Source organism: Mauremys mutica, chromosome 1, assembly GCF_020497125.1.
Source record: "Mauremys mutica isolate MM-2020 ecotype Southern chromosome 1, ASM2049712v1, whole genome shotgun sequence".
NCBI classification, from domain to species: Eukaryota; Metazoa; Chordata; order Testudines; family Geoemydidae; genus Mauremys; species Mauremys mutica.
This window is the reverse complement of record NC_059072.1, coordinates 5,866,841-5,880,274: the sequence shown is the minus strand read 5'-3', so window position 1 is coordinate 5,880,274 and position 13,434 is coordinate 5,866,841. Positions and strand designations below refer to the sequence as shown.

Below are 13,434 nucleotides of genomic sequence, written 5' to 3'. Positions count from 1 at the left end.
ATACTTGCAATGGGGCTGGTTCGATATGGTGCCATGGTATTTTCCCAGGCTCATGTTCAACTTCCTGTTCTAGAATGTCGGGCTGGAAGGGACTTCAAGAGGTAACCAAGTCCAGCCCCCTGCGCTGAGGCAGGACCAAGTAAACCTCGACCTGACAGGTGGTTGTCCAGCCTGTTCTTAGAAACCTCCAGTGACGGGGATTCCACAACCACCGTGGGTCCCCCAATTCTAGTACTTGATTGTCCTTACAGACGACTCGTGCCTCCTGATACTAGCACAAGGGGAGGACCCGGGACTGCCCCACGTGTCTCCCTGGGAGGAACTCCCAGCCCCACCTCCCTGGGCCAGGGCAGCCAATCCCGCTGTCTCCTGGGAGGCTGGGGCCACAGGACCGGGGAGCATGTGTCTCTGGGCTCAGCTGGGGCCAGTCCCGGCCCCAGCTGAGCAGGGGCCAGGTGGCCACAGGCCTTGGGTGCTCTGATAGGACTTTCCATTGGGTCTGATCCCCCAGGACTAGCGAGATGCTGCTTCCCCAGGCTCCCTTGGTGGGGACGAGGGAGCGTCAGAGACCCAGGTCCTAGATCCTTACACCAGTGTGTTCTTGGTGCCCCCACCCCAGAACTCCACCTCTGCACTGGCACCCACCCCCCGCCCTGCTGCACAATCTCTCTGGGCGTTCGCGCAGTCTGGTGGTGCTCGTCACAAGGCTGAGCTGGCAGGAGCAGGGCACGCGGCCGTCACCGTCACCCCGACTCCACCGCCCGGGCTGGGCGATCAGAGCTGACCCCTCCCACGCCCGACAGTTTTGGGTGGTTTTTAGACCTGACCTGAACCCAGCACTTGTGGCCGGGTCCTGCTGAGTTTGGCTCGGGTCACAGGGCTCTGCTCTCCGGCAGGATTCACCTCCCTGGAGGGGGATGAGCAGCCTGACTGGTTGAACACAGAACGCGGGCCTGGTCTCCCAAATCAGCCATCTCACCTTGAGGCCAGATCCGAGGAGTAGTGTTGGGTGGCCGTCTGGAGTGGGCGTCCCATGGCAGCTCTGCACGTACCTACAATGGGGTTCTGGGGGCTGGGTGGGGGAGGGGAGCAGTAGCATTAAACGGTGGGTTTCAGTCCGGGCAGAAGGTTAACGGGGGCAGCGTAAGATCCCGCACTCGGTCCCATGGGGTTTAATGTATTTATGAACAAGCTGGAAATGGGGGTGAGGAGTGAGGTAGCCAAATTTCCAGCTGACTGTTGGAATTATTAATAATATTTGAAATGATTAATATGGGAACCCCCCAAACCCTGATCTAACTAGAAATTCCTTTATTAAATCCAACGGCCAAATGGGACTTACAGAATTGCTCTAAACAAGACTAAAAAGCCAAGCATTTGATCAGCCGTATTGGTCGGCTCCAGCATGAGCAGGCAGGGATTGGCAATGAACCCTTTAGACTTTCCTTGTTATACCCTTTAACAAACAAGTGAGGTCATTGCCAATGACTGACATCTGCTAAAAACCGACTGGAGACCATTTACTACCTCCTTTCCTCCTCTCCTGGCTGACCGGCGGCTTTTTTCATTGCACCTGGGCTCACGTAGGAGAGAACTCTGGTGGGTGGGCGGGAAAGTCCATGTTGGCTCCTTTTAAGAGAGATTCTTTTTGTCTTGTTGAAAACCATCTGCCGTCACCGTTATCGGTCAGAGGCCTTTTTAGAAACCTCCCTTCATTTAGTTAGTTATTCTTGGAACCAGACGTCCTCCCTCTTCGTTCCTTCTGGCCTTGTAACTCTTCATTTTCAAGGCCTTCCTGCTGCTTGCTAGTCAGGGGCTTTCTTTACAACACACACACATTTCCTAAACCAAACCAAGCTAACTTTAATTCTTCAATTTGATGCGTAACCGACATTGTCAAACAATGAGTTAGATTAGCCAGGGCCAGAGAGCCCTGTGAGGAACTTCAGAGAAGACCTAACCAAGCCAGGAAATGGGCAACATGACGGCAGATGAAATTCAGTGTTGAAAAACACAAAGCATTGCACATTGGAAGCTGGCATTATTCCGTGAATCCTGGAGCTGTGCTGCTCCCGTGTGGTGTGAGCGGGAATTGCACATTTTGACATTTCTTTTGGACACACACACACACACACACACACACACACACACACACACACGGTTTACAAGCAGCAAAGAATCCTGTGGCACCTTATAGACTAACAGACGTTTTGCAGCATGAGCTTTCGTGGGTGAATGCCCACTTCGTCGGATTCACCCATGAAAGCTCATGCTGCAAAACGTCTGTTAGTCTATAAGGTGCCACAAGATTCTTTGCTGCTTTTACAGAACCAGACTAACACGGCTACCCCTCTGATACTTGACACGGTTTACAGTTTCCTTAGCTGCCTTTCAGCCCCCCCACCCACTATAAAAAGTGTTCCAGGGCCACTGCCAGAATGGGATGGAGAATATCACCGAAAGCAAACACAAGGCCTTGTCTGCTCCGCCTCCCCCGGGTGCCGTCTGCAGGGCTAGTCGGCCCCTCTCAGACAGGACATTGCAGAACTGGCGGTTCTGAGAAGGGCAGAGAGTGACCAAGGGCCTGGAAACACGCTCCTAGGAGCAGAGATTGAAAGGACGGGATTGTGACATTCGAAAGGAGGTGAATAAGAGGGGGGTGAGGCAGACGTCTTAGAATACACTGAATGGTACAGAAAGTAGGTGGGAAGCTTTTGTGCATCTCAGCAACTCTGGTCTTCCTGGCATCTTCCTCAGGCCGAGTCCTTGTCCCACTGTCTCACAAAGCACAGACATGACTAGACAGGATAGTTCGTGCCGGGCAATAGGATAAATGGCCCCAGATGTGCTTCTGCCCCAGGGAGTGCAGCATATGGGACAGTCTGAGTTGTGGCACTGGAGAGAATCACTCGCCTGTCGGTTTGTATCTTGGGACTGGCGATAGCAACTCGTTGGGGAGGGAACTGAGAGTGCACGGGAAGCCCCAGCCCCTTTCACAGCCTTTCCTGCGTAGCACCAGGGCTCCCCTGTAGGCAGAGCTTGCCAGAGTATTCCTGCAGTTCTGGGGTGAGCCGTGGCATCCCTGGAGTGGGGAATGGTCCTGTTAGTGTTCAAAGGGAAAATCGCCGGTTTCAGGAGAAGTCTCCTCCATCCCTGGCGTAGGACGGGAAGGGACGGCCTGGGTCACTGAGCCAGTCTGCTGCTGCTGCAGGCAACCCCGTCATGAGCCCATTCAGAAACGTGTCCAGTGAGTTAGGGTCACACATGTTGCTCTTACAGCTGGCAGTGCCACATCCCAGGCCTCCTCAGGGCAATCGTTTGCATTTCAGTCGGTGCACGTGGCACACAGAACGCTCGGCTGGGGGTCTGTTCCCAGCAAGGACGTGAAACAATGGCCAAAGCCCGACTTTCCAGTAGCCTGGTAAATAGGTAAGAGGTGCAATTAGTAGAAAAGAGATCGTAGGATGTAAGTGTGAGAGCTTGCAGCTGTGGCCGAGCATGTGCAGTGGGGATGTGACTGGGGCACAGGGCTGCCTGGTGCGGTGGGGACGTGACCAGGACACGGGGCTGCCCGGCGCGGTGGGGATGTGACTGGGGCACGGGGCTGCCCGGCGCGGCGAGGACATGACTGGGGCACAGGGCTGCCCAGCATGGCGGGACCCTTATGACCCTGGTACAGCACAGCAGTGCCCAAACCTGGCTTCCAAGGCCACAGCACAGCTCACGGGGTCGCCTCTCCTTTCCCTGTTAACTGGCACCAGCTGCAACATTCCTGCCCATGAGATCAGCTCGGCTTTGGCAGCCGAATAGAAACGGTAGCGGAGCCGGTGATGGAAACCAGCCGCCGGCAGAGTGGGATGTCAGAGCAACCTGGGGGTGGGGGGCTGGGGGAGGCACTTAGGGACACTAAGGGCCACCCAGGGCTTTTGCTCTCAGATCGGCCAGGCAGGAGGAGACCCCAAAACATTTGCGGTGGGGGACGTTAATCGTCCCCATCCAGCTGGGATGTGGCCTTGGCAGCCAGGCTGGGCACTGCTGTGGATTTGAGGCAATAAAATTCCTCCTCCTTTTCACTGAGCTGCTCTTCTTGGGGGGAGAGGCTTTGTTCTGGCAGATCCCCCCAACCATTAAAAGTGGGCTTGTCCGGGATTTGAACCCGGGACCTCTCGCACCCTAAGCGAGAATCATACCCCTAGACCAACAAGCCAGCTGGGGAATGGCTCTGCCAGATGTTGTCTTAGAGGAGACCTTGGCAGTGCTGGAAACCACAAGACCATGTGGCCTCTGAGGTTCAAGCAGCTGCACAGTTCTTCCCCCGGCACCTCGGCACTTTCCACCTTGGGTGGCTCAGACACAACATCCACTAGACCCTGAGTCAAGCCACTTCAAGCAAACCAGAGCCCCCACAAACCCAGTCCCTGCCTGCGTAAGGGGCCCGCTGCTTGCGTCTCTCTTTAGGAGCGATGCTGCGTTTGCGATGGGCCGCGCTGCGAGGGGGGAGCTGTGGCAGAATGCACCCTGTGTTCACACCCTGCACACGGCTTCGCACGGTCCAGATCCTGGGGCCCGGGACAGTGGTGCCCCAGGCTGTAGGAAATAGGGGTGGCCCAGCACAGAGTGGCTCACTCACCTGCTGCCCAGCCAAGGCAACCCGGAGCTCCGGGAGCGAACGATGTGGCTGAACTTTGGGAGGGAAGCTGTCACCCGGGCAGCTCCTCGCGGGCACAGGGGTGGAGACAGACGGGCTCCCATGCCAGGCACCGCTACGCACGTCCTGTGGGACTCACCTAAGCTCAGACTGTGACCGGAATGGGCTTGGACGATGCTTTCGCCTCCAGATCTCTGGGCTAACCTCAGGGCGCCCTGCGCGGTGCGCCAGGTGACTAGTAAACCCGACAGTTGTGACAACACGTCACCGTGTGAGTGTCACTGCAAATGCTGGCCGAGATGCATCGGTCCAGCCAGTGTCCAAGTCTCTGTCTCAGGCGGCCTCACGGGGCAGAGCTCACGGGGGGAGGCAGGCGGGCTGCAGCCCCAGAGGGTCCGTCTAGGAGGCGGTGAGGCCGTGTGGCTGACCCTGGAGGAAGAGTGAGACCCCTTGGGGGGCTGGCCCACTCCTCCAAGAGACTGTGCCAAGGCTGGGGGTGGAGCCCGATCCTAGAGACCTGTGACCGCCCCATCATCAGAATCCCCTGCACCCCCAGCACCTCCTTTCCTGCAGCGTGTGGGTCCGGAGGAGGCCAGTGCAGAGAGCAAGGGAACGGGCTGCAGGGAAGAGGGGTGAGGGGGCTGCAGGGGGGCTGGGTCACCGTAGGGAAGGGGGAACCCGGTCACTGCAAACCCCAATCTGGTGCTGAGTTCTATACTTCGGTTTCACCAATTATCAAGTGTAAACTCCCTTACGTGGGGTCACAGACAGTCCCCGGGGGTGCGCCGATCTGTCTGGCCACCCCAGTGAGCTTCTCATGGTGACAGATGATCCCTTACGTCAAAGATCACAGCAATATTCGGGTTACTCCCCAGTCGCTCGCCCCAGGCCAGCTGCACCTTAGATCTCACACCACAGACAATGCTTGTAGCCAATCCTACAGTAAATGGTCTCGAGATTTATTCATTGGGGAAAGGAAATGGGAAAGTGATTTACAAGGTTAACGCAGGCAGATACACACATGGGTTCCAGTCTGAAGTTTCACAAAGTACTAGAAGCTTCTGTAATAAGCAAGCGCTGTCCGTCCTTTAGGGCAAACCCAGGCTAAGCAGCTGGGGATCCCTTGCTTATGCCTAGAAACCTTAGCCCCAGAGGAGTCCAAGCAGCATGAGATCCGGTTCCTCCTTGTTAGGGGTTTTTATTCCCTTCCCCCATTCTGCTTCCAGTTGCAAACTCCGCTGAGGGGAGGGATTCACTTCTACAGCTCATCTTCATGGGGGAGGGAGCAGAGGAAACAACACAATCTTTTGTCCTCTTTAACGTTCCACGATCATCTGTCTGGCGTCGCTGGGCCGCCTCGTGGGGCAGGGCAGAACACCTTCTGCTGGAAACCAGCATTTCACACGAGTTAACCCCTCTCTCCTGTCTGGTCAGTTACACTCTCACGCAGGCTCACAATGCAAACGCTCAGATATGACCTGACAATACGGGAGACAGATGTTACAGGTGAGATTAATGCCGGCAGCAACTCACAGGCCTGCCCTAATGTCTCAGCACATTCTCATAACTCTAATACCGCTGCAGCATGGGGCTCGGGTCACTGCAGGGTTAAACTAGTGTAAATGGTGGATTCCCTGTAACATGAAGCCTTGAAACCATGATTTGAGGGTGTCAGTAGCTCAGCCAGAGGTGAGGGGTCTGTTACAGGAGTGCGATGGGGAGGTTCTGTGGTCTGCGAGGTGCAGGAGCTCTGACTATGACTGTGATGATCCCTTCTGACCTTAAAGTCTATGAGTCTAACACTCATTGAGCCAGACTGATCCTAGCCATGTATGTGTCCGTGTTCACGTGAGAACGTCGGCAGGAGCTGGAACCTGGTCTGCCAGAGCACAAGAGTCTCCTTTCTCCAGCTCCGGGCTACGACGTACAGAGCTGGGGACACTTCAGATCTACTCTTTAGCCTTTACCATCTACCAAGGGGGGGGGGCTGATTCAAGCAGACTTGAGGCCCCCGTAGACGTCAGGCAAATGATTGGGCGAGGGGGTGAAGGCCCGTCAGAGAGTGCTCCTCGCCTGCCCTTGTCTTTGCACCGCTGGAAACAGGATTCTCAAGCGGTGCGTGTGTCCCCTGGCCATCTCCAGGGGCACCTCTTCCCCGGGTGGCTACACCTCCTGTCGGAAATGGAGCGTCTCTTTCAAAAACCAGTCTGGTCTTGATTGGACGCCTTATAGTGATTGATTCAAAGCGTTAGCAAGGAGCAGGTCAAGGGGTGACTTGGTTACAGTTACAAGAACCTACATGGGGAACAAATACCTGACAACGAGCTCTTCAGTCTAGCAGAGAAAGGTCTGACACGACCCAGTGGCTGGAAGCTGAAGCTAGACTTGGAATCTCTCCTGGGGACCCTCCGTGGTGGCCTTCTCTTCACGACTGAAAACCGCGGGGTTCTTCACGCAACTCACGTTCCGGCTCCAGCCAAGGCAGTTGTAGCTTTCCTGGGAGTTCACAGGCTGAGTTAAAGCCCCTGCTCCCCACAGGGAGGGAGCAGGGGGAGGGAGTGGGGCAGGGTTAGAGGCCCATTAAGTCTGCTGAGAAATGTTGCTTTCAGCATCCAGTTAGTCTCCCTCTCCCCACGCGGCTGCAGGTTTTGATGTAAATGACGCCTTTGGTGCGAGGATATTGACAGTGTTCCAGGTGTCGGGCCAATGCAGGGGAACCCTCCTGTGCCGCTACTTAGCACATTAATACGTAGCGTCGGTCTCTGCGCGGCTTGCGGGACATTCAGAAAAGCCACCAGCGCCCTGTCTTCCTGGATAGAAATATGTGTCTGGGTTTGGGCGGTGCCACCCGAGCCCACAGCTTTCCTTCCTTCCGCGGTTTAAACAACGCGTCGCTCCCTTTGGGTAGGCGCGATGCTCTGCCCCTCGCCCCTCTGAACGAGATCCCGCTGGGGGCCAACGCTATCTTGTGTTCAGATCCTGGAACATCGGGCCCAAAGCGTCTCTGTTGCTTGTGCCGAATAGATGGAGCCACCTGGCTAGATCAGAAACAACCGAGCTCTCCCTGGCCACGTGCTGCTCTCCGGGAGGAAAGTTTTACAGCTGATCGGCAAGTGTTTGGTCATGGACCTGACTTTTTTACTGCTGCCCCTCCCCCTCCAGCCAATGGTGCTCGGCCCCCGCCCAGGGCAGGGCGTGGAAAACCCAGTCTCGTGGGCAGCTAGCAGGCGGCGCTGCAGGGTGCGGTTGCAATGGAAAATGGTGAGTGTTTTAGTCCAGCTTCACCACTTTTCTGTCCTTGGGGAATTGTAGATAAAAAGTCTCACTTACTTTCCATACATTATTTATGTGGGGAAAGTCAGTTTGTTCTGCAAAATCTTCTTCTGTCCCACTGCCGCTATGTGCTGAAAAACGAATGGGCTCGTCCGGGATTTGAACCCGGGACCTCTCGCACCCTAAGCGAGAATCATACCCCTAGACCAACGAGCCAGTTGAGCAAAACTCTTCTTCCAGATATTTTTAGAGATGAGCCATTGGCTGAGTTGGCACTCAGGGATCATATTACTTTCCACACACATCTGGCAGCAGGATGTTCCTAGACTTTTTCCCCTGGCTCCTAGACACACTTGAGAGAACAATTTATGGCCTTCGCTACACTGGGATTTTCACCCCATTGAAGCTGCCGGGATGGAAAACTCCATTGTAGGTGTGATTTGCCTGGCTACAGTTAGCCCCTTCACAAAACTGGCGACGCTGCGGCTTTGAGCCACTGCAGCTACTGGGGAAAGGTCTCCATCCTCTAAAATCTAGGCTCGAGGCCGGGCCAGTTCCAGAGCAGGTCGCTGTGGAGTGGGGGGACGTCTGTGTGAAGGGAAATGTCACTATTGTCTCCTCTCTGCCTTTGCGTTCGTTCTTTAGGCCAAATCTGAGGGCTGGTAAAAGGCCACGCTGGCCCGGAGGAGGAAGGTGCCTTTCCAGGGGCTGGTCCCTGGCTCGCAGGCAGTGAGAGCAGCACCCGGTGTGCGCTCCCCTGCCCAGCTCTTTGGGTGCCCGCTGCAGGGGCTGCTTCCCATCCCCCGCGGAGCAGCTGTACCGAGCCCCACAGCACTCAGCAGGTTTCAGGCCGGGGGCTAGTTTTAGAACTGCCCTCCAGGGGGTGCTGCCACTGGGGCTTGAGGAGGCGTTTGGGGGGTCACTCTGCATTCTCCTGCCAGCCCAAAAATCTCCCCACACCCCCCAGCATTCCCAGCTTGTGGGCCACAACTCCCCCTGCTCCTGGCCAGAGCGCAGACCCCAGCATGGCTCTGTCAAGTTATCAGCCCATGTGCTGCTGGCAGACAGCTCCCGCCTGGCATCCCCACACCCCCCGCTCAGTGCCTTTGCCCAGGGGCAGCCCCATTCTCCCCAGCAGGGGCACAGGAAGAGACTTGGCCACGCGTCAGAGTCAGGACTAGAACCCACGTCCCCTATGGCTGCTCTTGGCATGGTACCGCCCTGCAGTGCACGGTGCACTAATGCGGTGCACAGAGGGGCCTGTGCAAGTCCTGCACTGTGGTGTAGTGGAATAGGCGCAGGGCTAAGAACCAGGGGACCTGGGTTCTAATCCAGCTTCTGCCACTTCATCTCCCCAGGTGTAAAACTGCCCCTGCCCTGTTGGGGAGGCTGTGGGCTCTCTGGCCACCAGTGAAATCTTCACCCCTTTGTGTTACCTTGATTGTGCCTTGGCCTGAAGCTGTTGGCACACGACTCCTGTGGTGACGTGGATAAGCTACAGCAACCCATGGATCTCCAGGGATCAGCGCTGCACAGAGGCTTTGGGGGGGCGTGGAGGAAAACCATGGCCCAGTGGAGCTCTCAACAACACGAGTGCTGCACGTCTGTGGGGCACAGAACCGTCCCTGGCAAAAGTCCACTAAGGACCATCACAGACCTCACCACCTTCCCTTCTCTACCATAAACACAGGGCAATAGGTCTGTTAACAAAACAAAGGAAACCCTACCAAAACAAGACACTCCCACCACATGTGTCTCCCTCTGGGCCTGGGGAGGGGATGAGTGTGACAGACGTGTAGCATGACGCAAGGTGCTCAGACTACACTGGTGATCACACTATTAAAACCCATGTCAATTAATAACATTGCTTATAAACCATCTTACAAAGGCCCTAGGGACAACCTGCTCTCAGCTGGCTTGTTGCTTTAGGGGTACGAGTCTTGCTCTGGGTATATCCCAGATCAGCCTATTCCCCCGCCCCATGTAAGTAGCACATGTCTGTGCATGACATAACCCCGGCCTGCCCTTCCCCACGGATAAAAAGGGAGTGGAAGTAATCACACAGGGAGACCAAAACTATTTTGGCAGCTGCTCCTGGAACGTTGGTGCCCAAACCAGGTCAGATGGGCTAAAACCGCCAGGGCCCAGCGGGCTGAACGTTAGACGGAGCCGGTGACGTGCCGAGAGGGACTGAACATTGCATCGGGGCAGCTGAATATTTACATTAGCTCAGTAAGTTTGTTTCTTCCGTTGTACAGATCAGAGGGAGAATCCAAACCCAGTCGATGGGCGTCTGCGGCGTGTGGTAGCCGTGTCGGTCCTGGGATATTAGCGGGACAAGGCGGGGGAGGGAATAGTTTTTATTGGACCAACTTGCACTGGTGAGAGACGAGCGTTCGAGCCCCGCAGAGCTCTGCTGCGGGGCCGGGACTGCGGCGCGTGTGCTTGTGTCACGGAGTGTGGGGGAGTCAGGCCCTGCACCCCTCCTCCTGGGACTCACAGTGACTCTCAGCCGGCCAGGAAGACGGAAGGTTGATTGGACAACAGGAGCGCAGGCTACAGCCGAGCTTGTGGGCAGAGCCAGGACCCCTCAATCTGGTCCTTCTGGGGGTTCAGGGTGCTTGGATCCCAGCTTGGGATTCCCTGAATTCCACCACCCAGCTCCCAAACCGAAACTGACCAAACCCTCTCCAGCAGGCTCCCTCCTTTGTCCAGCTTCCCGGGCAAAGGTGTTGACTCCCTCTCCCCCTGAACCTGCCTGGCTCAGGTTACAGGCTCAGGTCCTGTCTCTCACCTAAAGTCACCCCCTGCTCTCCCCTCCCCCACACAGACAGCCCCTACTCCATCACACCTCTCCCCCCTCCGAGACTGAACTGAGCGGGGTCACTCTGCCCAGTGACCCGGGGAAGTTCGGGGCCCCCTCTCTGGGACAGCGGGTCCGCTATCAGGTTGGCACTTCCCTTCACATGGACCACGTCCATGTCATAGTCCTGCAGGAGCAGGCTCCACCTCAGGAGCTTGGCATTGGCTCCTTTCATCTGGTGCAGCCAGGTCGGGGGCGGGTGGTCGGTGTACACGGTGAAGTGGTGCCCAAAGAGATATGGCTCCAGTTTCTTAAGGGCCCACACCATGGCCAGGCATTCCTTCTCGATGTAGTTCTGCTCCCGGGGTAGCAACTTCTTGCTCAGGTACACGATGGGGTGTCTCTCCCCCTTTTTATCCTCCTGCATCAACACCGCCCCCAGTCCCATGTCTGAGGTGTCGGTGAACACCATAAAGGGCTTGTCAAAGTCTGGGTTTGCCAGAACTAGGCCACTAACCAGAGCCTCCTTCAGCGCCCGGAGAGCCTCCTGGCACTGCTCGGTCCAGACCACCTTGTCTGGCTTCCCTTTCTTGCACAGCTCAGTGATGGGGGCGGCTATGGCGCTAAAGTGGGGCACGAACCTTCGATAGTACCCCGCCATCCTGATAAAGGCCTGGACCTGCTTCTTGGTTTGGGGAGCGGGCCAGTCTCTGATCACCTCCACCTTGGCTGGTTCCGGCTTTAGGCAGCCGCTCCCCACCCGGTGGCCCAGGTAAGATACTTCCGCCATCCCCACCTTGCACTTCTCAGCCTTTATGGTTAACCCAGCCTCTCGGAGTCGGTCCAGCACTTGTTTAACCTGGGACACGTGGTTCTCCCAGGTCTGGCTAAAGACACATATGTTGTCAATATACACCATGGCAAAACTCTCCATCCCCCGCAGTAGCTGATCCACCAGGCGCTGGAAGGTGGCCGGCACTCCCTTGAGGCCAAAGGGCAGGGTCAGAAACTCATAGAGCCTCAGAGGGGTGATAAAGGCCGATTTCAGCCTGCCATCTGTGTCCAGCGGCACTTGCCAGTAGCCCTTGGTAAGATCCATGGTGGTGAGGTACCAGGCACCTCCCAGCTTGTCCAGGAGCTCGTCAGGCCTGGGCATGGGGTAGGCATCAGATACGGTGATGGCATTGAGCTTTCGATAGTCCACACAGAACCGGATCGACCCGTCCTTCTCAGGGACCAGCACCACCGGCGAGGCCCAAGGGCTGGCGGACGGCTGGATCACCCCCAAGCCTAGCATGTCCCTGACCTCTCTTTCTAGGTCCTGGGCAGTTTTCCCAGTGACTCGGAAAGGGGAGCATCGTATCGGGGTGTGTGACCCGGTCTCCACCTGGTGGACAGTCAAATTAGTGCATCCAGGCTGGTTGGAAAACAGCTGTCGGTACAGATGCAGCACCCCTCTGATCTCAGCGGGCTGGGCCGGGGTCAGCTGATCAGAGAGGGGAATTGCTTCCGGGGGCGGGGGGACCAGCTTTTGTCCCAGGGAATAGATCCACTAAAGGGTCATCTCCCTGCTCCTCCCAGTGTCCACACACGGCCAACACCACATTTCCCCTGTCATAGTACGGCTTCATCATATTCACATGGTATACCCGGCGGTGACGCGCCCGGTTTGACAGCTCCACCACATAGTTTACCTCATTTAGTTGCTTGACAACCTTGAAGGGGCCTTCCCAGGTGGCCTGGAGTTTGTTTTTCCTCATGGGGATGAGAACCATCACCGGATCCCTGGTGGCGAAGGCGCGGGCCCGCGCCGTGTGGTCATACCAGACCTTCTGCTTCCTCTGGACTCGGGCCAGATTCTCCCTGGCCAGGCCCATGAGCTCGGCAAGTCCTTCCCGGAAGGTCAGGACATACTCCACCACTGACTCTCCATTGGGAGTGGCCTTCCCCTCCCATTCGTCTCTCATCAGGTCTAGGGGCCCCCTTACCCGCCTTCCATACAACAATTCGAAAGGCGAAAACCTGGTAGATTCCTGGGATACCTCCCTGTACGCGAACAGCAGGTGAGGTAAGTACTTGTCCCAGTTCTGTGGGTGCTGGTTCATAAATGTTTTTAGCATCATCTTTAGCGTCCCGTTGAACCTCTCCACCAGCCCGTTGGACTGGGGGTGATACGCTGAGGCCCAGTTGTGCCGGACCCCACACTTCTCCCACAGGGACTGGAGCAGGTTCGACATGAAGTTGGACCTCTGGTCCGTTAAGACTTCCTGGGGGAACCCCACCCGGCTGAAAATGGTCAGCAGCGCATCTGCCACGGTGTCTGCTTCGGTAGAGGACAAGGCCACTGCCTCGGGGTAGCGAGTGGCGAAATCTACCACCACCAGAATGTATTTCTTCCCCGACCGGGTCGTCTTGCTGAGAGGTCCCACTATGTCCATGGCCACCTTCTGGAAAGATTATTCTATGATGGGCAAAGGCCTCAGAGCTGCTTTCCCCTTGTCCCGGGCCTTCCCCACGCTCTGGCAGGGGTCACAGGATTGGCAGTACTGTCGGACATGGGTAAAGACCCCAGGCCAGTAAAAGTTCTGTAGCAGCCTCTGCCTGGTGCGCCGGATTCCCTGGTGCCCTGTGGAGGGATGTCATGGGCCAGGTACAGCAGCTTGTGGCGAAACTCCTGGGGAACCACCAGCTGCCTCCTGGGGCTAATTGT

At 56.6% G+C, this 13,434-nt stretch overlaps 2 non-coding genes across 2 annotated transcripts; both read right to left on the bottom strand.

Moving 5' to 3' along the window:
• Positions 1 to 4,135: 4,135 nt before the first annotated feature.
• TRNAP-AGG lies at positions 4,136 to 4,207 on the bottom strand. Its single transcript has one exon. It is a non-coding gene; the product is annotated as a tRNA-Pro (tRNA).
• A 3,858-nt stretch (positions 4,208 to 8,065) lies between these two features.
• TRNAP-AGG lies at positions 8,066 to 8,137 on the bottom strand. The gene has a single exon. It is a non-coding gene; the product is annotated as a tRNA-Pro (tRNA).
• Between the last annotated feature and the right edge of the window lie 5,297 nt (positions 8,138 to 13,434).